The 24,616-nt window shown below is 40.9% G+C and overlaps 1 protein-coding gene across 3 annotated transcripts in view; it reads right to left on the bottom strand.

The window, feature by feature from the left end:
* Positions 1-24,616, bottom strand: part of tenm1 (teneurin transmembrane protein 1) — an 833,960-nt gene that overhangs the window by 712,185 nt on the left and 97,159 nt on the right. The window lies entirely within an intron of this gene.

Raw genomic sequence — 24,616 nt, forward strand, 5'->3', positions numbered from 1 at the left:
ACTCATTGAAATATATATGAAATTAATTAATTCCAATGTGTTCCATAAGTGTAGAATCATGCAACACATTAGGAGGCATTCAGTCCAATGTGCTTTGTAAAAGCAGTTGTGCTGAGTTCTTTCTGCAGACGATTCCGATTTAACCTGATAGTTCCATTCTTGTGCGATCTTGCATTATAAGAAATTCGCGCGATAGCTGTGCCATTTAAACTAATGGGGTCAGAATTGCTTTATAGTCAATAAAGCAAAGGAAAGTTTGTGATTTCCAAATAATGGTCTAAATTCTTCAATCACATTAAAGCTAGTTCATATTGAAGAAACACATGTTCTCACAGAATCAACTGTACACCATTTTATCTATAACCTTGCAGGTTTCTCATGATTAAGTACACGTTCAAATCCTTTTGAAAATTATTTGTGAAAATCAGCTTCCTTCACACTTTCAAGTAAGTCACCAAGATCCCAACACTCCAACTGAAAAGAATTCTCCACATTTCCCTTTTATGCCTTGTGCCAAATGTTAAATCTATGATGGAGCAAGTTATTGCAGATGGTGGAATCTGTACTGAAAATAAAATGCTAGAGATTACAGCAGGTCAGGCAGTAACCATGGAAAGAGAGCAAGCTAATATTTTTATTTCAAAAATTCTTTATTCTTTTTGGATATGTACATTGTCACAAAAGCAGTTTGGTTCTGCAAAGCTGCATATCAAGTAAATAAACATATATTGAATTTTGATTCTCTCCAAAAAATCAAGGACCTCTCTTATACATACAATGCTAATATTTACATATATTTGAGGCACTAGGAGAGTCCAATAACAATCCCCTATTTAGCTTTAGCAGGAAGATCTCAGACAGTAGTCTTTTCCCACTCAGCCTTGGTAGCAGCTGTCCTGAGCTTTAGTGCATCCCTCAGCATGTAGTCCTGGACCTGGGAATGTGCCAGTCTGCATCACTCAGTCAGGGTCAACTCCTTGTTCTGGAAGACCAATAAATTTCAGGCAGACCAAAGAGCGTCTTTCATCAAGTTTATGATCCTCCAGGTGCAGTTGATATTTATCTCAGTGTGTGTCCCGGAGAACAAACCGTAGAGTACAGAGGCACGTGTCACAGAGCTGCTCAGAATGAATCTTGACACAAAGCACTGCATCTTCCTCCAGACCTCCTTTGAAAAGGCACATTCCAGAAGGAGCTGTGTGACAGTCTCAACCGCCCTACAGCTGCTTTGAGGGCAACATGCAGCAATGCAGACTGACTGGGTGTCCATGAAAGATTTCACAGGTAGTGCCCTTCCCACCACCAGCCAAGCTATGTCTTGGTGCTTGTTGGAAATGAGACATTCTGCCAAATGACTGACAGTCTGCTCAGTGAACCATGTGACAGGATCCACCCTCTCCTTTTCCCTCAGGGCCTTGAGGATTCTGCTTGCTCACCGTTTCCTGATGGATTTGCGGTCAAGGGCATTTCTCCATGAAGGACAGGTGATATGGAATGGTCCAGCTACCTTGGAGTGTTCTATGATAGTGTGGCCAGTCCCATCCTTTGCTACAGTTGGGACAGGTACAAACTCAGTACAAAGTGACACTTGGTGTTTATGTACCAAAGGTCTCAGCACAGATTGATAGAGCCACATAAAAAGATGGCCATCAGGATGTGGGCAACACTGGACGTGTTCCTCCCCTCTCAACCCAGAGTTTTGCACATGGAGCCCCTGCAGGCCTGGTCTATCTTGGGCTTCCAGATGAAATGGAAGATGGCTCGCGTGACTGAAACTGTGCAGTTTCCAGGAATGGGCCAGACCTGTGCAACGTACTACAACAACAGAGAGACTGTCTCACATCTGATGACCAGATTTTTACCCACAATGGAGAGGGAATGGTACTCTCAAAGACCAGTTTCTGTTTTACCTTGTAGATGTGCTCCTCCCAAGATTTGGTGCACACCCTGGCCCCTTCAAAATGTATTCCCAGCATCTTCAGGTAATCTATCCTGACAGTGAAGGAAATGAACAATTGGTCAGCCCAGTTCCCAAATATGATGGCCTTGCTATTGCCTTAATTTGCCATGGTTTCTGAGGTCATGACTCTGTGCACTGACAGCAAATCTGAGCAGAAAACAGCTACATCATTTATGTACAGGGAGGTTTTAACTTGCTGGCCTCCACTACCTGGAATAGTCACTCATCTACTGCTCACATCCTTCTTGATAAACTCAGCAAAGGGATCTCTACAACAAAAACAAGGAGGAGAGAGTGGGCAGCCCTGCCTGACTCTGGATCTATCTGGAAGTGAAAGAGTGGGTTAGTAAGTTTGCTGATGACGCGAAGGTTGGTGGAGTGGTGAATAGTGTTGAAGGCTGTTGTAGGCTTCAATGGTACACTGACAGGATGCAGAACTGGGTTGATAAGTGACAGATAGAGTTCAATCTAGAAAAGTGTGAAGTCATTTAATTTGGAAGGTTGAAATTAAATGCAGAATACAGGGTTAAAGGCAGGATTCTTGACAGTGTGGAGAGTCCATAGATCCCTCAAAGTTGCCACACAGGTTGATAGGTTGTTAAGAAGGCGTATGCTGGATTGGCTTTCATGAGTGGGGGATTGAGTTTAAGAGCTGTGAGATTAAGTTGCAGCTGTATACAGCCCTGATTAAACAACATGGTGACTGCACTCAGATCACCTAGTGGGCGGCACGGTGGCACAGTGGTTAACATTGCTGCCTCACAGCTCCAGAGACCCGGGTTCAATTCCTGCCTCAGGCAACTCTCTGTGTGGACTTTGCACATTCTCCCCATGTCTGCGTGGGTTTCCTCCGGGTGCTCCGGTTTCCTCCCACAATCCAAAAATGTGCAGGTTAGATGAACTGGCCAGGCTAAATTGCCTGTAGTGTTCGGTGAATGAGGTAAATGTAGGGGGAATGGGTCTGGGTGGGTTGCGCTTTGGCGGGTCGGTGTGGACTTGTTGGGCCGAAGGGTCTGTTTCCACACTGTAAGTAATGTAATCAGTGTCCACATGGTGCTCCTCAGGGATCCTGGGCGCACCAGGTGTGCTGCAGAGTGCTGAATCGGCCCAGGTCGGAAACAGTGCAGGTCAAAGCCCCTGCATTGCTCAGTAGTCAGATCGTGCCTATGAATAGACATTGTGGTGCAGCCTGGTTAACACAGTGAAACATAGTCTTTTGATATCGAAGCCCAGCTTAGTGAGGACACCTGATCGGCACAGTCCGTAGCAGCCCAGAACTCCTGATCTCAAGCAATCCGATTGCCTTAGCCTCTGAGTTGCCGGACCCCTCTTTATAGTCGTGGCATTCCTGACGAAGGGCTTTTGCCTGAAGCGTTGATTTTCCTGCTGATCGGTTGCTGCCTGACCTGCTGTGCTTTTCCAGCACCACTCTAATCTAACCTCTAGTTTCCAGCATCTGCAGTCCTCATTTTTGCCTGGTTGATTTTAACCTGACTGCGAATCCTCTTGCAAGGATGCCTACCTTGAAGAAGTTCTCCTCCTCTCTCCACAAGAATCTCAGCGAGTCTCTCTCTGTCACTGCAACCCCCAGGTCATCTCCTCTGCCCTGAAGCTCTCCCCAGCCCCAGTCCCATTCCCCAATCCCTTCCCCCCGCACCCCTCCCCATTACCATTTATCTCTCCACCCTGGAAGCTTCCTGCCTCTATTCCTGATTAAGGGCTTTTGCCCGAAACATTGACTTTCCTGCTCCTCGGATGCTGCCTGACCTGCTGTGCTTTTCCAGCACCACCCTAATCTAACCTCTAGTTTACAGCATCTGCAGTCCTCACTTTTGCCTACTTGGAATACTGTGTTCAGTTCTGATTGCCTCATTATAGGAAAGATGTGGAAGCTTCAGAGAGGATGCAGAGAAGATTTTCCAGGATGCTGCCTGGACGGGATGGCATGTCTTAAGAAGAAAGATTGAGGGAGGTAGAGCTTTTCTCATTGGAGCAAAGAAGGATGAGAGGTGACTTGATAGAAGTGTACAAGATGTTGAGAGGCATAGATAGAATGGATAGCCAGAGACTTTTTCCCAGGGCAGAAATGTTTATCATGAGGAAGCATAATTTTAAGGTAATTAGAGGGAGTTTTAGGGGAGATTGTCAGAGGTAGGCTCTTTACAAAGAGAGTGGTGGGTGCATGGAATGCACTGCCAGCGGTGATAGTAGAATCAGATACATTAGGGGCATTTATGCAACTTTTGGATAGGCACATGGACGATAGTACAATGAAAAGTATGTAGGTTAGTCTGACCTTAGAGTAGGATAGAAGGTTGGCACAACATTAAGGGGTGAAGGGCCTGTACTGTGTTGTACTGTTCTATGTTTATGTTCTAGAAGATTGGCCACAGTATTATTTATTTGGCTTTTTATCTAATCCTCTGGCCATTGAGGCCTCTGGTTTTCTGAATTCTTGCTTTTTCTCTAGTACAAGACATCACCAGTCATGTTCCTGCATTTAAATGCATCCACACCTTCTCAAAGAGCACAACACTACTGATTACACTCAGCAAGATGGCAGTGGAGGAGGACTCTCGGCTGGAGCTCATCTACTCTACCTGCTCTTCTCCTTTTTCTTCTCTTTCCTTTCCGCTCAGTGCTTTTCTTTTTCTCTTCTCCTTCGTGCTTTTCCATCTCTTCAATTCCTGAACTCTGGCAAGCTACAACTCCCGGCTTCTGGCATCAATTCTCAGCCTCCATCAAGTGGCAATTCCCGGCCTCTGCTGAGTGATGATCCCCGGCCTCCTCTGGCACGATGGCTCCCACAACAGCCTCCTGGCATGGCATGACGTAGTGACCTCCTGGCATTCCATAGGGGCCTCCTGGCATTGGTGTGGCAAATTCCTTCTGTGGCCCCTTCTTGCCAGCTTGGCATGAGACCTCCCAGTCTGGCACAGCGACATCCGAGTGTTGCATATTGCGAGCAAGGTGTGGAGCTCGAGCCTAGTGTGGACTGTAAGCTAGGTGCCAGTGTGGTCTGCTGAACTGAACTTTTACTTCTGCAATGCTGGACATTTTATTTCTGCACTGTCCAAATCTTATATCAAAAGAAGCTGTGCATCTGCAATTCTGTCTAAATTAGCACTGTAATTGATAATGTATAAACGTTTGACTATACCCATTGAATATATGTGACAATGAACGCTATTCTGTTTTGGAGACTGATTTCCTATTTTGTCCAATTAAGATATTAACTAGTGGTAGTTGGCCACATGGACAATGCAGGTTCACAACTCTAGACATAAAATCAAATTGTGTCTCTAAATCTCAGGCACACATATGCCTTTTCAATAACCTCCTTAACTCGTCCTGTCATCGTCAAAAAACTATGCAGAAAAAAAAATCAATTTCATCATTCATAGGGTCAGAATATATGTTTCAGCTTTAGGAATTAAAGTTTTAACTATTGGTAAGATGAGGACAGTTCTTTGAGAAATGGATAATCAACTCAAAGGTAAATGAAGTTCAAAGATACTTGAAGTTTAATCTAAATTACACTTATCTTCAAACCCACAGGTAGAAGTGTAAACACAGAACAATGGATTGTCTCGTGATGAACCTCTCAGTAAAGCCAGGATATCTCTTGTGGTTTCATTATTCATGAGATGCCAGAATCAAGGACACATGTTGAAGGTAGTCTGATTCCCCTCTTTTTTCAAAGGTAAAAATCACGAAGACACCTTAAGTTGTCTTGGGACTGTGACTTGAAAGAAGTTCTGGGATTTACATATTAATCATCGAAACCTGCATCCACATTCTTACTGATTAAAGATTTAACAGCAATCTAGGTTTGTTCAATATATTGCATCACTGTATGACACTTTGGTCTTTTACTATAAATTCTGTGTCGTCCTGCCCCATTAGTTACCTGATGAAGGAGCAGTGCTCTGAAAACTTGTACTTCCAAATAAATTTATTGGACAACAACCTGGTACTGTGTGATTTCCAACATTGTCCATACTAGTCCAACACCGGCACCTCCACATCACGCCTCCCACCCCACTTATACTCTCTTCTTCCATCGAGCAGAAGCTAGAAGAGTTTGCATACAGGTATGAATAGATTCAAGAACAGCTTCTTCCCTGCTGTTGAACAGACCTCTAATATGTTAATTCTGACTTCTCTCTCTGCACCTTCTCTGCAGTTGTAACATTGTATTCTGCACACTTTGTTCTGCTGCCCTAATGCATTTTGTGTGGTACTATCTGCCTGAATAATATGCAAAACACTTTTCAATGTATCTTGGCGCATGTGCCAACAATAAAATCAATCAAACCAAGTAACTCAAATTAATTTACATTTTTGTTTTAATTAACCAAAATCATACCATGTTGCCACAAGTAAAAATGATGCAGGGTGGAGTCCCAGTCCGAAGCATTTCTCATTTAATTACCTATGTAAGTTTGCTTACAGAAGCAAATGGCTCACTTAATGACAAAGAGATTTGATGAAAGAAAAAATGCTGAAAGGCTAACTCAAAGTTTTAGTTCATGGAAGGAATCTATAATAGTCCTCATTGTACTTGATGGGAGAAATCAATCCAGCTTGAATAACCAGTTTAGAAAGAATTGCTTGGAAGCTGTCTGAATGTACTGTCAATAAGTAAACCAGCCAGGCTCAAAGTGAGGCCAAATGACTTGAAGAGTCCACAGTTATGAAGTCTTTAAGGAAAACAAAAAGATGATTTAGATAAATCCCCCCCTGGAATTTGTTCTTCAAGAAAATTGGAAAGGCAAATCAGGACAGGACTTATTCACTTCATGGCCAAGTCCTCATGATATGATGCTGAACAAAGATACTTTGAAGTGCAGTATCATAGTTCTTGGAGAGTGAAGTTGTAGATAGATTGGATAATGAAGGAGGTGTGTGGTACGCTTGCCTTTATTGGTCAATGCATTAAATATAGGAGTTAGAGTGTCATATTGAGGTTGTGCAGGACATTGGTTAGGCTACTTTTGACATACAGTGTTCAATTATGGTCTCCCTGCTGTAGGAAATATATTGTTAAACTTGAAAGGCTTCAGAAAAGATTTGCAAGGATGTGGGAGGGTTTGAGCTATAGGGAGAGGCTGAATAGACTGAAGCTATTTTCCCTAGTGTCAGAGGCTGAGGGGTGACCTCATGAGGGGCAGGGATAGGGCGAATAGCCAAGGCCTTTTCCCCAGGATAAGGGAGTCCAAAACTTGACAGCATAGGTTTAAGGTAAGAGTCAACTTTTTCACACAGAAGCTGGTGTGTGTATGGAATGAGTTGCCAGGAGAGGTAAGCACGATATCAACATTTAAAAACTGTCTGGATGAATATATGAGTTGGGTTAGAGAGATAAGGTCCAAATGCTGGCAAATGGGGACTAGATTAATTTAGGATATCTGGTTTAGATGGATGAGTTGGACCAAAGTGTCTGTTTCCATGCTGTTCCACTCGATGATTCTGTGCATAGCTAAAATTCTAGGGATCTAATAACTCATATTTGGATTGGTCACTGGAAAAGTGAATGAACTGCAACATTTCCTAAGACAAGTAAATATCTGAGAGCTGGGCATGGATGTTAAGTAAAAAAGCAAAATTGAATTCATAGTAAACTATATTGTTAAGTTAACCATGCTCATGTTGTTTTTTTTTAAAGAAAATGGACAATAAGGCTTATATCATCATCTGCAAACATTGAAATTATGCCCTGTGCAAGCAGCTCCAAATTATCTATATTAACTACTACTAATTAACTGTTCCAATATTGTCACATTCTATAAACACACCCTTGGCAAAGGTAAATTCAGTGAAGTTGATTGTCTCACAAGTAATCCTAGCAGCAGGAGGAGAACCCCAGCATTAAGCTGTAACAGAGATAGGAATAAGAACTTCCACATCCAGCTTTAAGGTCTCAGCAACTATGACTAATGGATAACACTAAAAGAAAATCCTGTTTCTGTGGGAGCTTGACCTTACCCATTCAGGCTGCTTCTATTGTTCCAACTTTAAAAAAAAGGTCTCTTTACTGGCTTTTGAGCAGACTGCTCAGCACCTCTGTCTGAACCTTTCTTCATTTAAAAAAAGGACAAAATATACCCATTTAACCAATGGCATCATCACACCGTTCAAAACTTGTTTGGAAAATTGGACTTCTTGCTTTTCATGTAAAGAAGCTCCTTGCTAGCCAATCCTCATGGTTTTCCCAACATTCTCTCCACTGTTCACATTACTCAAGGACTGGGAAGATTCTGGTAGTGTGGAACAGGTGGCCAAGATGAATGAATACATCTTGAAAGACCATCCTATGCCAACTTGCATGTTGTTCAATGTACCACATCACTTAACTATCAACGGTTTGGGTCAGTCAGGGCTCGGCCTAACATTCACAAATTGCTTCTCACCTGTGTACTCTTTCTAATGGTAACAGTCTCACTGCCACTCCTCATTGCACCCACAAATATCTAGCTGTTCATTTATGCTAACAACAACCAGACATATTCTAACACCAATTTCATTCTCTTCACTGATAATGTGGCACATAATTAAAGTTAGCAGCACATAACTAATGGGCACATCAACCTCTCCTAAGCCCTTCAGACGAGATGGTGCTGCACATCAAGGCATTGACTGTGACCGATTCTGTCGCAACAGATGTTGAAGAAGTCCTGATCTCTGGGATGAAGTGTAAGCTGCTTATCATGTGACCATTACCCTTGTGTTTTTGATTACACTTATGTTGCCTCACCTCAACATTCCACTGCTGATTTCATGCTGTCAGGCATCCATGAATTGTGGTTTGCTAGCCACCATGATACAAGAAGGACAAGACAGAGCTAGATAGTGTGCCTGATCTTGCACTTAAAGCTAGCAGTTCAGGTAGTGGCATCATACACATCTTTGAGTTACACTGGGATTGATATGAGCAAAAGTGAGTTTGCTGGACTGAACTAAACCTTGCCGGGGAAAAGGATAGTATATGTACCAGATCACTGGACATCTAAGCCCCAGACGAGACTTGTTAATGATGATTCAGATGAGAACTTCAGTGAGGTGGTCTACAAGAGAACATTGACGATCATTCACACCAACATGCTTGGTACATGAGGAAACGCTCAGAGAGCTTTCTGCCACTGTCAAGGAGAATGGAGGATTTCAGCAGAAGGCTTTGTACAGAAAGTGGAGCCCACCTTTTCCACTCTGGAAGTGGTTGGCACCTCCAGGATAACATCAGCAGCTGCAAGATGTGAAAATTAATGGGTTTGTGAAAGTCATGCTCCTAAGGCATTGTCTACTGGCATAGTAAACAATACAGGGGAAAGCGATACTTCTGAAATGAACTTGAAGAGTTGTTACACTACTTGTATATTCTATATCAACAGTGCACCAGTTATGGGAATGGTAGACTTTATTGAATTTGGGTTAAAGAAGGTTAATATTGAGGAACACGAGAAGCATTAGCATGACATCCTATGAATCTGTGGACAGAACATTTTAGGATCTCAAAGGAATGAGGCCTAACATTTGTCCTCCTCAAAGTCATTGTCACAGTATTTAATGTATCAGTAAGTTGTAATCACTTGTTAAAATACAAACTACTATATCTTATTAACTATGAGAGACTCTCTTCTAAGAGCAGAAAGTGGATGCCTCTGCCATATAGACTAATCAGGCCAGCAGTTTCTTAAAATTAAAGTGGATGCTGGCAGGAGTCTTTCTCATAAGCAGCAATTCATACAGAATGGTGAGTTGGCATACCCATACATCATGTTACACGGTGGTGCAGATTTGATTTGACTGCTTGATGAGCAGCAGTATGAGATCTTCAGACTCACCTTTAAGCCACTGACTCATACAGTACAGTCAGCAACAGTGAAAAACTGAAGGTTTACAAAGAAATCCACATGGCAAATCTTGTGAAAGATGAATATAGGAGTGGATGGTAAATGCATTTCAGACCTGGTAAAAGGCAGACTGCAAAACGAGAGTCAGCAATGTCCTGGATACAGAGATTAAGTAACTTCAAAGCAGAAACAGGCTGCATCACAGATGGTCTCTGTGGGATCAGTCCCAAGACGGAATTCAGCAGTGAGTGAACAGACATTGAAGACTGTGCAAGTAAAACTTCATGGATACAGAAACAGGGGACTATATTCAGTGAACGGTAAAAATAGGGATTATTCATTCGAGCCTCAATAAAAGTTAAAAAAAATTATTTATGCCTTCTAGCATTGAATTATTCAAAAGAAACTTAATTAAAATGAAAATTGTTTATTAAAGATGCAAACAATGGGATGCATCGAGTGAATAGGAAAAAGTGAGGACTGCAGATGCTGAAGAGTCAGAGTCAAAACGTGTGGTGCTAGAAAAGCTCAGCAAGTGAGGCAGCATTCAAAGAGCAAGAGAGTCGACATTTTGGGAAAAGGACCCTTCAACATGTGGCATCAATATTAACTTCACTAGTTTCCTAATTTCCCCTCCCCCACCTCATCCCAGATGCAACTCTCCAACTCAGCACTGTCTTCTTGACCTGTCCTACCTGTCCATCTTCCTTCCCACCTATCCACTCCACCTTCTCCACTGATGTATCACAATTATCATCCACCTGCATCCATCTATCGCCTTCCCATTTACCATCCTCTCAGCCCCACCATAACCCCCTATTTATCTCTCAGCGCCCTTCTCCCACAACATTCCTGCTGCTCCTCAGATGCTGCCTAAACTGCTGTGCTTTTTCAGTGCCACACATTTTGACTGCATACAGTGAAGCCATGGAAAAGGGTGGAATGCTCCATTTTACTGATCAGGGGTGGGAATCTTCACTTTTGCTCCAAAAGGTTTGAATCCTCCTTTTGAAGGGCAAACAGACAAAAACTCTACAGTTAAGCTATTGCTTTAATATAAATAGTATTTTAAGCAAGGAAAATATAGAATCACATTAGAAAGACATTGCATGAAAAATAATATTGATAGAAATAACTGATCTCAGAGATGGGCCGAATAGAACAGAGTTGGACATTGTAGTGACTTCAAGTGATAATTCATAAAACAGTAAGTTCTTCTGTGATGCAATCTCTGTGTTAGATTAGACTTAGATTAGACTTACAGTGTGGAAACAGGCCCTTCGGCCCAACAAGTCCACACCGACCCGCCGAAGCGCAACCCACCCATACATTTACCCCTTACCTAACACTATGGGCAATTTAGCTTGGCCAATTCACCTGACCCGCACATCTTTGTGACTGTGGGAGGAAACCGGAGCACCCGGAGGAAACCCACGCAGACACGGGGAGAACGTGCAAACTCCACACAGTCAGTCGCCTGAGTCGGGAATTGAACCCGGGTCTACAGGCGCTGTGAGGCAGCAGTGCTAACCACTGTGCCACCGTGCCGCCCATATAAGAAATATCGTGTTCTTGTGCAATCCTGTATTGTAGAAAAATTATGATTCAGAAACAGTGCTTAACGTGTTGATCATGTAATCACATTACAGCCAACATACAATTTAAAAGTTCATGCTTTGGAAACAATGTCTCCAATTTGTCAATCATGTTGCAGCAAATTCTCACAGATGAAATGCACATTACAGCAGACTGACCTGCAGACAGAATTCTTGTCAGAATCTTTGATAAGACTGTGTCAGATTTATTATAGTCTAAAGAAGCTCTGATTCTCGAGAAAGTCTTTTAGATGGTGAATTATTAGAATTCTGTAAGCAATCTTGATTAATCCTAAGAGGAGTTGAACTGCTTTGGTACAGAAGCTCAGCAGAGTCCATTCAATTCTTAAGGTACAAAAATCACAAATGACACTTGGGAAATTAGCATTGAATGCGGCGGGCACCAGATACTAAAATCCTTGTCAGCACTGTTAGCAGAGAATGTTAATGGGCACAGATAGTATCCAACTATTAAAAGTGAATGTGTTATCTGTCACACAATAGGTCACTTTCAGAATCAATATACAGAATTGGGCTCCAGCTTCAGAAAATCAACCAAATATCTACTCATGCAAAAAGGGTTAATGATACAGAATATCGACAACACAAAGAAAACCTAAACCAAAAGAATGATCCAGACATTTCATATGGTGTAGAGAACTAGCATGCCCATATAAGAAATATCGATTAGAGATGTCAATGGTGCTAAAACATTTGAGTAACATTGTGGCCACACCCATTAAGATCAGAGGACAGCACTCCTGATTTGATACTTGCAGTTGGTGGAAAGGCTTTGAGAACACCAGAAGATGAATCACTCGTTACAGAGAATCTAAACATTGCCTTATTCTTTGAGCCAGAGCATTACTGAGACAAGTACTGGTCAATAATAGCTTTAATTTTGTTGATAGTGGATTAGTCACTAATCTCGTAACTTCAACACTATCCAATATTTATGAGGCAACAGTTGTTTCCTGTCATCATGAGTCAGGATGTTTTGCAGATGCTTTTATAGACTAGCTGGGACTACTTCATTTGGAGGGGAGTTGTGATTGGAATTTAACACGATGGATTTAAACATCATCAAATGTTTAATAGAGTGAATTTAGCCGATGCAAGAATTGAGGATAATTGAGCCAAGAGCCTTTGCTTGAAGAACTCATACAGTAATCCTTGGATGATTGGCTTTCTAACATGCATGACCATCTTCCTTTACTAGCACAAAATGGAAGGGTCAAGGCACTGGGCATTTTTATTCTTTCATTCCTCATTAACTTCAGATTTGCTGGAGATCTTTGATTCTAGATTTGATCAAATACTGCCTTGATGTCAAAGTGATATTCAATCTAAATGGCATTGACCCCCTTCCTTTTAAAGCTGTCATTTTAAATTCCCTTCACAAAATACTGGGCAACAACTTGCATTTCTTTAGTGTCTTTAATCTAGAAAAAATACCTAAAGGACTACATCTGAGTGTTATCATCAAAATTTGACATGGAATTAAATAAGACGTTCAGTTGACAATGAAAAGCTTCATCGAAAAGGCAGTTTTCAGACAGCATCTTAAAACAAGGAAAGAGTGGTAGATAAATGTCAAGGTTTATCTCAGACCTTAGAGCCGAGGCAATTGAAGATGCATCCACTAAAACTGGAGCACAAAAATCGAGAACGAGAGGACCACAAATATTTTGGAGGACTATAGATTTGAAGGAAGTTACTCAGCAGTGCCTTGGAGGGATTTGAAAACAAGGATCAGAATTTTAGAATTAAGATGTCACTGTTCTAGAAGCCAATATTGTTCAATGAGAATGAGGTGAGGATATCCAGGAGAGTATTGGAATAGTTCAGTCCAATACTTCAAGTAAAACAATATGAACTGAGGCAGGAATTGAGATGGGCAATGATCTGGTGGTAGAAGTAAGGGAACATAAGTGGGCAGCTCCAGATCTAAAAGATCAAAGACTGCAAAAGTCTGATTCCCCCTCTGTCCCTGTGGAGACTAATGGAGTTGGTGGCTCAGGAAAATAGTTTATTCTCGGCTTTAATATTTGCCATATTCAGTTATAGGAATACTTTTAATTCAGCTCTGAATTTTCAAGTGGTAGTATGACAAATACGCAATGTCAAGAGGGTGCAGAGAATGGTGATAGAGAATTTAGGGTCATCCGTGTACATATGGAACCTGATTTGTTTCTTGATAATGTCACCAAGGATCTGTGTCTAAATGAGAAACCTAGACTTGATTCTTTGCCTTTATTTACTATTGCCTCATTTGTACTTTCTTTTTCTTCTTGAAATGCACTGTCAAAATAATCCTGATGAAAATCATGTGTAATACTCGCTAGAACTATGCCACATGCCTTCTTTACTTCTGCTGCACTTTCTGAGTGCTCAATCAGATCACCTTGGCAAAATATCTCTTTTTTCCCTTTTCTGATATCAAAATCATTGGCAATGTCCTTGCTTGTTTCCATTCCTGCTGATTTCATCATAGCCAGAGAATCTTTCTCAATGTCTTCTCTTTCTATCTTGAAATCAATCACCTTGGAAGACCCCCAGGGATTATCCTTAACCCAAATTATGCCTTATATGCCACTTTTCAACATTTTATTCCAAGTCTGATTTTGGTCTTGAAAGTGAGAATAGTGTAAATTCAGTTATCAGAATTTTGAGATAGACACTAGATACTTCAGTTTTTAATACCTGTGTTGTTCTTATGGATGGGTACTAATTCTCTACAGCCGAGATAAAACTGATGATACTACAACTAGAAAACGTTTGTCTCAGAAGTTTTCTTCCATCCTCAACAGGCAGTAAAACAAGTGAATTTATTGATTAAAAGGTAGAGAAGTGCAAACCACCCAGACCCATTCCCCTACATTTACCCCTTCACCTAACACTACAGGCAATTTAGCATGGCCAATTCACCTAACCTGCACATTTTTGGACTGTGGGAGGAAACCGGAGCACCCGGAGGAAACCCACGCAGACACTGGGAGAATGTGCAAACTTCACACAGTTATTTCAATGAATGTTGTTGATGGTACACATCGCCGTTACTGTGCATTAGCAGTGAAGAGATCCAAGGTTGAAGGTTTTCATTTTTTTTGTGTGAATCAACTGGATAGTTTTGTCTTGCAAGATTTCAAACATTTTGAATGGTTTTGGACTTGCAGTCACCCAGCAAGTGAAGATTATTGCATAACACCCCTGCCTTGAACTTTATTGATGGTGAGTTGGCTTTGAGGAGTCGGTTACTTGCTGCAGAATTCCCAAACTCTCATCTGCTCTTGCATCCACATTATTTGTATAACTGGTCTAGTTCCGTTTTCGGTGAATGATACCGCCCCCACCCTCCCCCACGAGAATGTTGATGGTGGGAAATTCAATTACCAATGAATGCCAGTGAATATCTAAAGGTCATGATTGGATTCTCTCTTGCTGGAGATGATCATTGCCTGACACCCACGTGGTCAAAATGCTACTTCCCACATATCAGCCCAACTGGACGTTGACCAGGACTTGCTGCATTTGCACATAGATTGCTTCAGTATCTGAGGAATTGGGAATCATGCTGAACATTTTGCAATAATCAGTGAGAATGATAAAGAGATAGCCATTCATGATGTAGCTGAAGAGGGGTAGGCCTTGGACATTACCCTGAAGAACTCCTGCAGTGAAGCTCTGTGATGAGATGATTAACTTCCAACAACCACCATCATCTTCTATCTTGCTGGAAATGACTCCAAACAGCCAGGAATTTTCCTGATTCCCACTGACTCTGGGGTACCTTGATACCATACTTTGTAAATGCTGCACTAATATCAAGGGCAGTCGCCCTCTTCTAGAATTTGTCTGTTCTGCGCATGGTTGGACCAAGAGAAATGAATTTAGGAACTGACTGGGCCTGGTGTAACACGAACTGAAGGGCTGTGAATAGTATCTCACAAAAAGTACTGTGAATGCTATCTTCTGTCACTTTGCTGATGATTGAGAGTAGACTGATGGGGTGATAATTTGCAATGGATTTGTCTTGCGTTTTGTGGACAGGACATAGCGTGGTAATTTTCTAGTTGTTGCATAGTTGCCAGTGCTGCATCTGAACTGGAAGAAATTAGCTCGATGGCATGGTGGCACAGTGGTTAGCACTGGTGCCTCACAGCGCCAGAGACCTGGGTTAAATTCCCGCCTCGGGCAACTGTCTGTGTGGAGTTTGCACATTCTCCCCGTGTCTACGGGTGCTCCGGTTTCCTCCCACTGTCCAAAGATGTGCAGGTTAGGTGAATTGGCCATGCCAAATTGCCCTTAGTGTTAGGTGTGAGGGAATGGGTCTGGATGGGTTGCTCTTCGGAGGTTTGGTATGGACTTGTTGGGCTGAAGGGCCTGTTTCCACACTGTAAGTAATCTAATCTAATCAGCTCAAGGATGGCTAGTTCTTGAGCATTGCTTTTCAGTATAATTTGGCAGAATGAAGACAGGCTTTTCAACTCTGTCATTTGCAAGGGAAGACGCAAGGTAAGGGTAGAAGGTGTGGCAAATGACGGAAGAGTGGATGTTGCAGAATCAGATTGTTGAAAAGGATAAGATGCATTTGGGCTAGTATCTCACAGGGGGTGGAGGGATTTAAAGACAATGTAGCACTGAATATGGGGGTTGCTGAGGTGGATGGTGAGGAGAACAGAAATACATCACAGCTCTCGGAGGGAGAAGAAAGAATGCGGACAGAACTATGTGAAATGGAATATATTCTATTGAGGCCCCACTCAACTCCGGTGGGGTGAATCTGCACCTGAGGCTAAAGGAAAACTTATCCACAGCGCTGATGTGGAAGGTTACATCAACAGAATGGATGTGACAGCGATTGAGAATCTGGAAGAACCCAAGGTAATCCTTGCAGGATGCAGTGAGGGATGAAATATTTCATTTTGTTGCTCAAGCCAAAGATATAAATGATCAACAGTCTGGTTGATGGCAGGTTCAAAACATTACAGAAATAGTTCAGTGACAAGCTTATCAAACCAATTTCACTGAGTTTTGAATACCCTGCAGAAATACATTTACAAGCATAGCAGTAACATCTTTTTTCTAAAACCTACAATAACGGCTGGCGAGATCATTAGTCATTCCTTTGTATCACAAATAAAAATGGTCTGGAGTTACAAGTACAATAGTGATACAAACAAACATATTAACAATGAGGAGGAGAAGACATTCAGACCCTCAAACCAACTTTGTCATTGAATAAGATTATGGCTTTTTCTGATTGCAACCTCAAATACAGATAACATACCTCTGACAGCCTTTAACCCTTATATTTGCCTATCCATTTCCGTCTTTAAAATGTTCAAGGACTCTGCTTCTGGCACATGTGCAGGAACAGAGTTTTTATTCGGAGGGGAAAACGTTGCTTCATCTGTGTTTTAAAAGGACATCTTATTTTTAAATAGTAACTGCTAGTTCTTACTATTTACACAAGAAGCATTGTCTCCAAATCTACAATTAATTTTAATCAGAATCATGCACACTACAAACAATTCACCTTTTACTCTTCTAAACTCTTGTATTTTGCTTTTTTTTAGTCATAAAGTCACAGCTTAATAGAGCTGTACTGCACAGAAACAGACCTATGATCCAACTCATCCATGCTGACCAGATATCTGAAATTCATCTAGCCCCATTTGCCAGCATTTGACCTATATCCCCCTCAACCATTCCTATTCATACACACATCCAGGTGCCTTTTAAATGTTGTAATTGTACCAGCCTCCATCATTCCCTCTGGGAGCTCAATCCATACATGCACACCCTCTATGTGAAAAAGGTGATCCTCAGGTCCCTTTTAAATTTTCCCTCGCTCATCTTAAACCTGTGCCCTCTAGTTTTTGACTCCTTTACACCGAAAAAAAAGATCATGACTATTTATTCTAGCTGTGCCCCTCATTATTTTATAAACTTCCATAAGGTCACCACTCAGCATCTAATGCTCCAGAGAAAGTGGCCCCAGCCTACTCAGCCTCTTCCTATAGCTCAAACTCTCTAAAGCTGGCAACATTCTTGTAAATCTTTTCTGAACACCTTCAAATTTCACAACATCCTTCTGAGAGCAGGGAGACCAGAAGACATGCTAATTTGGGTGTTGCAACTAATTTCCCAATTAATGTAGTTTACAGTCTTTTTCTGGACCACAATCTCATTCAGTCAGAGAAGAGAGTTTGGAACAGATGATCAAATGTCTCTGCAGAACGTAGAAACATGTACAGCATCAAATGAGGAGACAGTGAGTACTGCAGATGCTGGAGATCAGAGTTGAGAGTATGTTGTTGGGAAAGCACAGCAGGTCAGACAGCATCCAAGAAGCAGGAGAATTGATGTTTTGGGCATAAGCCCTTCACCCTGATTCGCCTGTTTTTTTGGATGCTGCCTGGCCAACCTTAGAGTGTTTGAGCTATTGGAAGAGGCTGAATAAGCTGGGGCCACTTTCTCTGGAGCATTAGTGGCTGAGTGGTGACTTATAGAAATTTATAAAATAATGAGGGGCACAGCTAGAATAAATAGTCATGGTCTTTTTTTTCAGCGTAAGGGAGTGCAAAACTAGAAGGCACAGGTTTAAGGTTAGAGAGGAAAAATTTAAAAGGGATCTAAGGGTCAACATTTTTTCCAAGTGAACCTTTTTAATAAGCAGAAAATTACAAACAAAATAGAACAAAGATAATAATTCATGATATTTACAAAATTATTTAGAGCAAAAAGAAGGCAAATTAATCTTATATTCCATGACAATACAGATTTCTATTCTATAATTTGCCAGAGTTTTTGACAGTCCATCTTCTGCAACTAAAGAATTTTGGAAACAAGGCAGATTTCCTCAGTGTTGAAATAGGGTGGAATTTTCCTATGTCTTGAAACAATGTGAGCTGAGTGAATCATTTAGTGATTAACAAGTCACCCCACTGGAGATAACAAATTCAATCACGTGCCATTAAACTCATAAAGAGCGAGCAGGTGAATGAAGATGAGTATCATGTCTTGTCACAGGCTTTGACACAGGTGACCCAGATAACCAGAAGATGCCAGCCAGTTAGAGACTGATGGCTTTCTGATCCTAAAGTTTGCCAGTCAATTAAGTTCAAAGGTGAGAATTAATTCACATTAGTCCAATGATGAGAAGATAAGTGCCCTTTTCTTCTTGTCACAGGCTTCAGAGATATTCAGGGGGACAGCAAAGCAGGGCAGGTCGCTGGCTTTGAGAGGGCACCCTGTTACCCTCCCATTTGTGTCCCCAACTGTTCCCGATTCGAGTGATTAGAGCCCCCTTCATATTAACCTGGGGGGAGGTGGGCAGGTAACCATAAGGTTTCCCTATTGGGAAATTAGCCACATTCTTTCTCATGTCAGAGGGGTGGATAATTAAGGAGTTGATGGATTGAGACCCTTAAGTGGCCATTAATTGGCTACTTAACAGCCTTAAGTGCTGACAAGTCAAGAAAGCTCTCAATATACTTTTTTGTTCAGCAATTAAGAGCTGAGGTCAGAAGAAGGGGGTCAGTTTCTCTCAAACACCAACTCACAGCATTATTTCCTCTTCATGATGCCTCTAAGGAGGAAAAATTACATTTACTCTTAAATAAAATTTTAAAGCTGGTAACAGAATGTGACATTATCCTTAAACTGGAGGGTTCATGTGAAATAGAAATCAAAACTCTCCTAGAATTACTGATAATGCTTTCACTTATTTATTTCATTTTTATTTATTTGATGAGTCTTGATAAAATTGACAATTAATTTTTGTGAAATTATACAATTATATTGAGGGCAACACAGTGGCTCAGTGATTAGCACTGCTGCCCCACAGCACTACAAATCTGGGTGCGATGTGTAGAGTTTGCACGTTCTCCTCTGTCTGTATGGGTTTCTGACAGATGCTCTGGTTTCCTCCCACAGTCAAAAGATGTGCAAGTTAGGTAAATTGGCCATACTAAATTGTCCACAGTATCCAGGGACATGCAGGCTAGATGGAATAGCTGTGGTTATGGTTATAGGATACAGGGCTGGATCTGGGCAGGAAGTTCTTGGAAGAGTAAGCAGCCTCTATAGGCCATATGGCCTCTTTCCACACCTTAGAGATTCTATTATTCTAAAAGAGAATCGTATTTTAAAAATGCAAGCGACATACCCTCAAATATACTTGGTTGTTTTGAAGCATAACACTTCGATGTATTATAAATAGAGCCCAGCATTCATAACACAAAGCAATACAATCAGATTTGATGAGTTACATAATGTCAAAATTCATACAATGCCTGACTCAGAATTGAATGTCAAGGATCAATTTGCGCAGAGACATCTTATTAAAAGATGCAAAACCTGACATTTATATATAGCATTGAAAAATGCTGAAAATTTATGATTGGCAGATCAACATCTTTAAAGCAGATAGTATTAATAATTCAAATACATGCCTTTCATCAAACTGAGAGACTTACAGATCTTCATGCTCTTTATACATGCTGAGAGACCTTCAGCATGTTATTAGAATTGCTTGTTTTATTTCAGATTTGCTGTTGCGACATTTTATTTACAACTGGTATGTTAACTTAATGAAGCAAGCTATGATTTCAAGAACCAAGTGAAGTAATCCCTTTTGAAATAAAGAAACTAATCAACACTAAGCTTTTTTTGGAGAAAAATGTGGTTTTGGCAAACATATTTAATCAATTGAAAACATGAAAATAAAACACAAATTTGAGAGCCTGGTAACACACTTATTTTCACTTGGTTCCTTTTTATTCAGGTTGTTATCTATTGCTATAGAAAAATAACCTTACAGCGCAGTACAGACCCTTCGGTCCTCGATGTTGTGCTGACCTGTCATACCAATCTGAAGCCCATCTAACCTACACTATTCCATGTACGTCCATATGCTTGTCCAATGACGACTTAAATATACTTAAAGTTAGCGAATCTATTATCGTTGCAGGCAAAGCATTCCATACCCTTATTACTCTCTGAGTGAAGAAACTACCTCCGACATCTGTCCTATATCTATCACCCCTCAATTTAAAGCTATGCCCCCTCATGCTCGCTGTCACCATACTTGGAAAAAGGGTCTCCCTGTCCACCCTATCTAACCCTCTGATTATCTTATATGTGTCTATTAAGTCACCTCTCAACCTTCTTCTCTCTAACGAAAACAGCCTCAAGTTCCTCAGCCTTTCCTCGTAAGACCTTCCCTCCATGCCAGCAACATCCTAGTAAATCTCCTCTGCACCCTTTCCAAAACTTCCACATCCTTCTTATAATGCAGTGACCAGAACTGTACACAGTACTCCAAATGCGGCCGCACCAGAGTTTGTACAGTTGTAGCATAACCTCATGGTTCCGGAACTCAATCCCTCTATTAATAAAGGCTAAAACACTGTATGCCTTCTTAACAACCCTGTCAACCTGGGTGGCAACTTTCAAGGATCTGTGTACCTGGACACCGAGATCTCTCTGTTCATCTACACTACCAAGAATCTTACCATTAACCCAGTACTTTGCATTCCGGTTACTCCAACCAAAGTGAATCACCTCACACTTGTCCACATTAAACTCCACTTGCCATCTCTCAGCCCAGCTCTGCAGCTTATCTATGTCTCTCTGTAGCCTACAACATCCTTCGTCACTATCCGCAACTCCACTCACCTTACTGGCATCTGCAAATTTACTAACCCACCCTTCTACACCCTCATCCAGGTCGTTTATAAAAATGATGAACAGCAGTGGACCCAACACCGACCCTTGTGGTACACCACTAGTAACTGGACTCCAGGATGAACATTTCCCATCAACCACCACCCTCTGTCTTCTTTCAGCAAGCCAATTACTGATCCAAACTGCTATATCTCCCACAATCCAATTCTTCCGCATTTTGTACAATAGCCTACTGTGGGGAACCTTATCAAACGCCTTGCTGAAATCCATATACACCACATCAACTGGTTTACTCTCATCTACCTGTTTGGTCACCTTCTCAAAGAACTCAATAAGATTTGTGAGGCACGACCTACCCTTCACAGAACCTTGCTGACTATCCCTAATGAAATTATTATTTTCTATATGATAATAAATCCTATCTCTTATAACCTTTACCAACAACTAAAGTAAGACTCCCTGGTCTATAATTACCTGGGGTGTCTCTACTCCCCTTCTTGTTATGGTGTGATCCAATGGTGATGACAGCTTCTAAGTGTTTGTGCATTCAATGTATAAATCAACAAAGTGGGAAACCATTATAATATGGATGTTGGAATCTAAAGGCATGTTACAGGTGGACTGCATTACCTCTGGACTGTATTAATAAGAAAGCACTAATATTCTCTTTTTTTAAAACTAACAAAGTGTAATTTAAATCAATATTGACCTCTTTTTGGAGCCAATATAATACAACAAGCACTCTTCAGTCTAATAAACACCAGAATGCACCCCAAATACCAAAGTCACACTTCTGTAGTTGGATGACGTTATGATGCTAACTAGCACCTGGGCACCGTCAGATTACACCGTGAAAATATTTTGCTGCTATCCAGCAAATGAATACTCTCCTGGTAAATTCATGCCAAAATACAGATGAAGCCTTCTATTCACATTTGAACATAAAATACACATAAACACAAGAATATAGCTCTGATATTCAGTGTACAACAAGGGTGGAGGGGTTGGGAAAGGCAGTGAAAGGGAGGGAGGTGAGGCATCATTGTTACGCCACTACTATTTATATCAGCACATTTGCAACATATTATGGAGAAATGCTTTGATTACTTACTTTGAATGATAATCACTGTGGAACTTAGGAAAGCAGCATCTTGTGCACCTCTTCACTAACTGGTATTTTTGATTTTTTGTTAAGATGCAGTCCCAGTGCCAAATAATTTTACTGTTTTGTCTCAAAGCATAGACCATTATTTTCTGTAAGAATTTTTCTGATGGTCTATTACAACTTTGACAGAAGCTTCATGGAAACCCCACAGATAACATCAATTAAATAGAAAAGCATATTAATTGAGATTCCCTGATACATCCTTATTTAAAAAAACAATGGCCTCTGGCCAGTAGTCATGACCTACAAAGTTCACACCACTGATCAAAATATTGGTGTATAACCTAACGCTTCTGAAGGGGCCAATGTTCATGCGACATCTGCTTCACCCATTCAACTGATACCATAGTCTGGGGTGACAAGGAGTACCACTCCAGCTTTTAGAGGGAGCAAATGTATCTGCATCAGGCCCCTAAAGTGCAAGTAATTATGCTAAACCAAACAGTATTCCTTATCCTATTGGTTTTAAATCCTCCCTACTTCCCCATTTATGTGGTGCAGGCTATCTCATTACATAGCACTGACTTTATCTGGTGGTGGTGCCTGTGCAGATCTGACCCCAGCATAAGCAGAAATCAAGGAAACGCAGAAGAAAAAAATCAAGCAAGTATGTTTACTACTTTAAGAGAATTATCACATTCATAAAACACAGACAAATATTCAGCAGCTGAAAAATTATTCTCAACAGAGAGAGAACAAAAGAGAGAGAGATATACAGCAGCAACTGTGGGAAACTGAAAAAGCATTCAAAAAACTGGTAAGAAGCAATGGGGTAAGGGGATGGACTTGATTCAAAAGAGAAAAGCCAGCCTTGTTTCAAGGCCTTATCAAAGGGGGCCCTGTAAGGCACAGCTGAAGGTTCAGGAGGTAGAGGCCCTTAAGAGAAAATGAAATAACATTATGAAAAAATGATACATAGGCCAGGTAGTGAAGAAAAGCAGGAAGTGGAAGAGAATTAGACATGCCTAACAATGAACACTGTTGCCATTGATAGTTGGTCCCATCAGCCTTAAATGAAAGGCTGAAGAAAGTAATTTACACTGCTGCTCCACAATTGGGAAGACCTCAGAATTAACAAGCTGAAATCAATCAAGATTGAAGAAATCTAATGGAACAATCCATTAGAAGAATAAAAATCAGGAAAAGTTAATGATTTGCAAAGACTCCACCTCTAAGTCAGTGCAATTTCGACAGGAACATTTGCAAAGGTCACAGCCAGAGAGCTTAATTGGAAGTTTTGTGCAGAAATAAGCACTTTGATATTTTTTAGGCTGTGAAAGTCAGGAAAACATCAATTTCACCAAAGAATTGGTAAAACTCTCTCAGCTGCAGAAGGCAAAAAATGGTAAAGCAGGTAGCCACCATTTTGGTTATTGCAAAAGGTAAAACAGCCCTATCAAAGGCATAAACGCCCAATAGATGCTATAAAGATACAGTATTTCAAAAAAGCAGATTGTAAAAAGCATAAAAGTAGTAAATTACCACACAACAGCCATTTAATACAATTATATAATTGTATTACAGAAATACCGAATTACAAAGACTAGCAAATGAAGGAAATACTGCAGCATTGCTTTGGTAGAGTCTAGCAAGCTTTTCAGTAGTTTAACCTACTGCTTGGTGAATACAATGAAAGAATACAAAAGCAAATCAGCTGCTGTGGTGGGACAGTGCCAACACCATGGAATTGTAAATCCTCAGGAGAATAAACAATGCCCAACTAGGGAAAATAATATAATTCCTGTGCAACTTTCAAAGCAGGTTCTGAAAGAAAAAGTTCCAGATCCAAAATAAGTCAAAGGGACACTCATGCAAAGATGTCAATGCAGTAGGCTTCCTGCCCATTACATGCATTCAAAAGACAAATTGATGATCCAAGTGATCTGAATTTCATAGAACCAACTAATGTCAATGGACAGTTATTTTTAAGCTTCCATGGTTGAAGATAGAAGATGCAGCCCTCAGATATTAAGCAGCATGGGGTAGGAGGAATAACTCCCAAAATTACAGAGGTCCTACAGATTTCATTCGAACAAAAAAGTGCCTATACCAGACAAGGCAAACATTATTCAAGAGCAAGAAGCCTCCCCCTTGAGCAGTTGGCAGATGTTAGTCGAAACATTGCTTGAAAAGTTGAAGAGCTGCAACAGCACAACAGTAAAAGTTCACAGGATTAGGCACATTCAATGCTAAATCACTGTCTTTACACACCCAGGAAGATTCCACATTCCTTAATAAATCAATTTCAGAAATAACCTGAGGAAATAACTATAATTTCACTGGTCTAGATTAGAGTGGTGCTGGAAATTGACATTTCGCGCAAAAGCCCTTCATCAGGAATCTGATTCCT

The sequence above is a fragment of the Hemiscyllium ocellatum genome, chromosome 11 (assembly GCF_020745735.1).
Source record: "Hemiscyllium ocellatum isolate sHemOce1 chromosome 11, sHemOce1.pat.X.cur, whole genome shotgun sequence".
In the NCBI taxonomy this organism is placed as follows: domain Eukaryota; kingdom Metazoa; phylum Chordata; class Chondrichthyes; order Orectolobiformes; family Hemiscylliidae; genus Hemiscyllium; species Hemiscyllium ocellatum.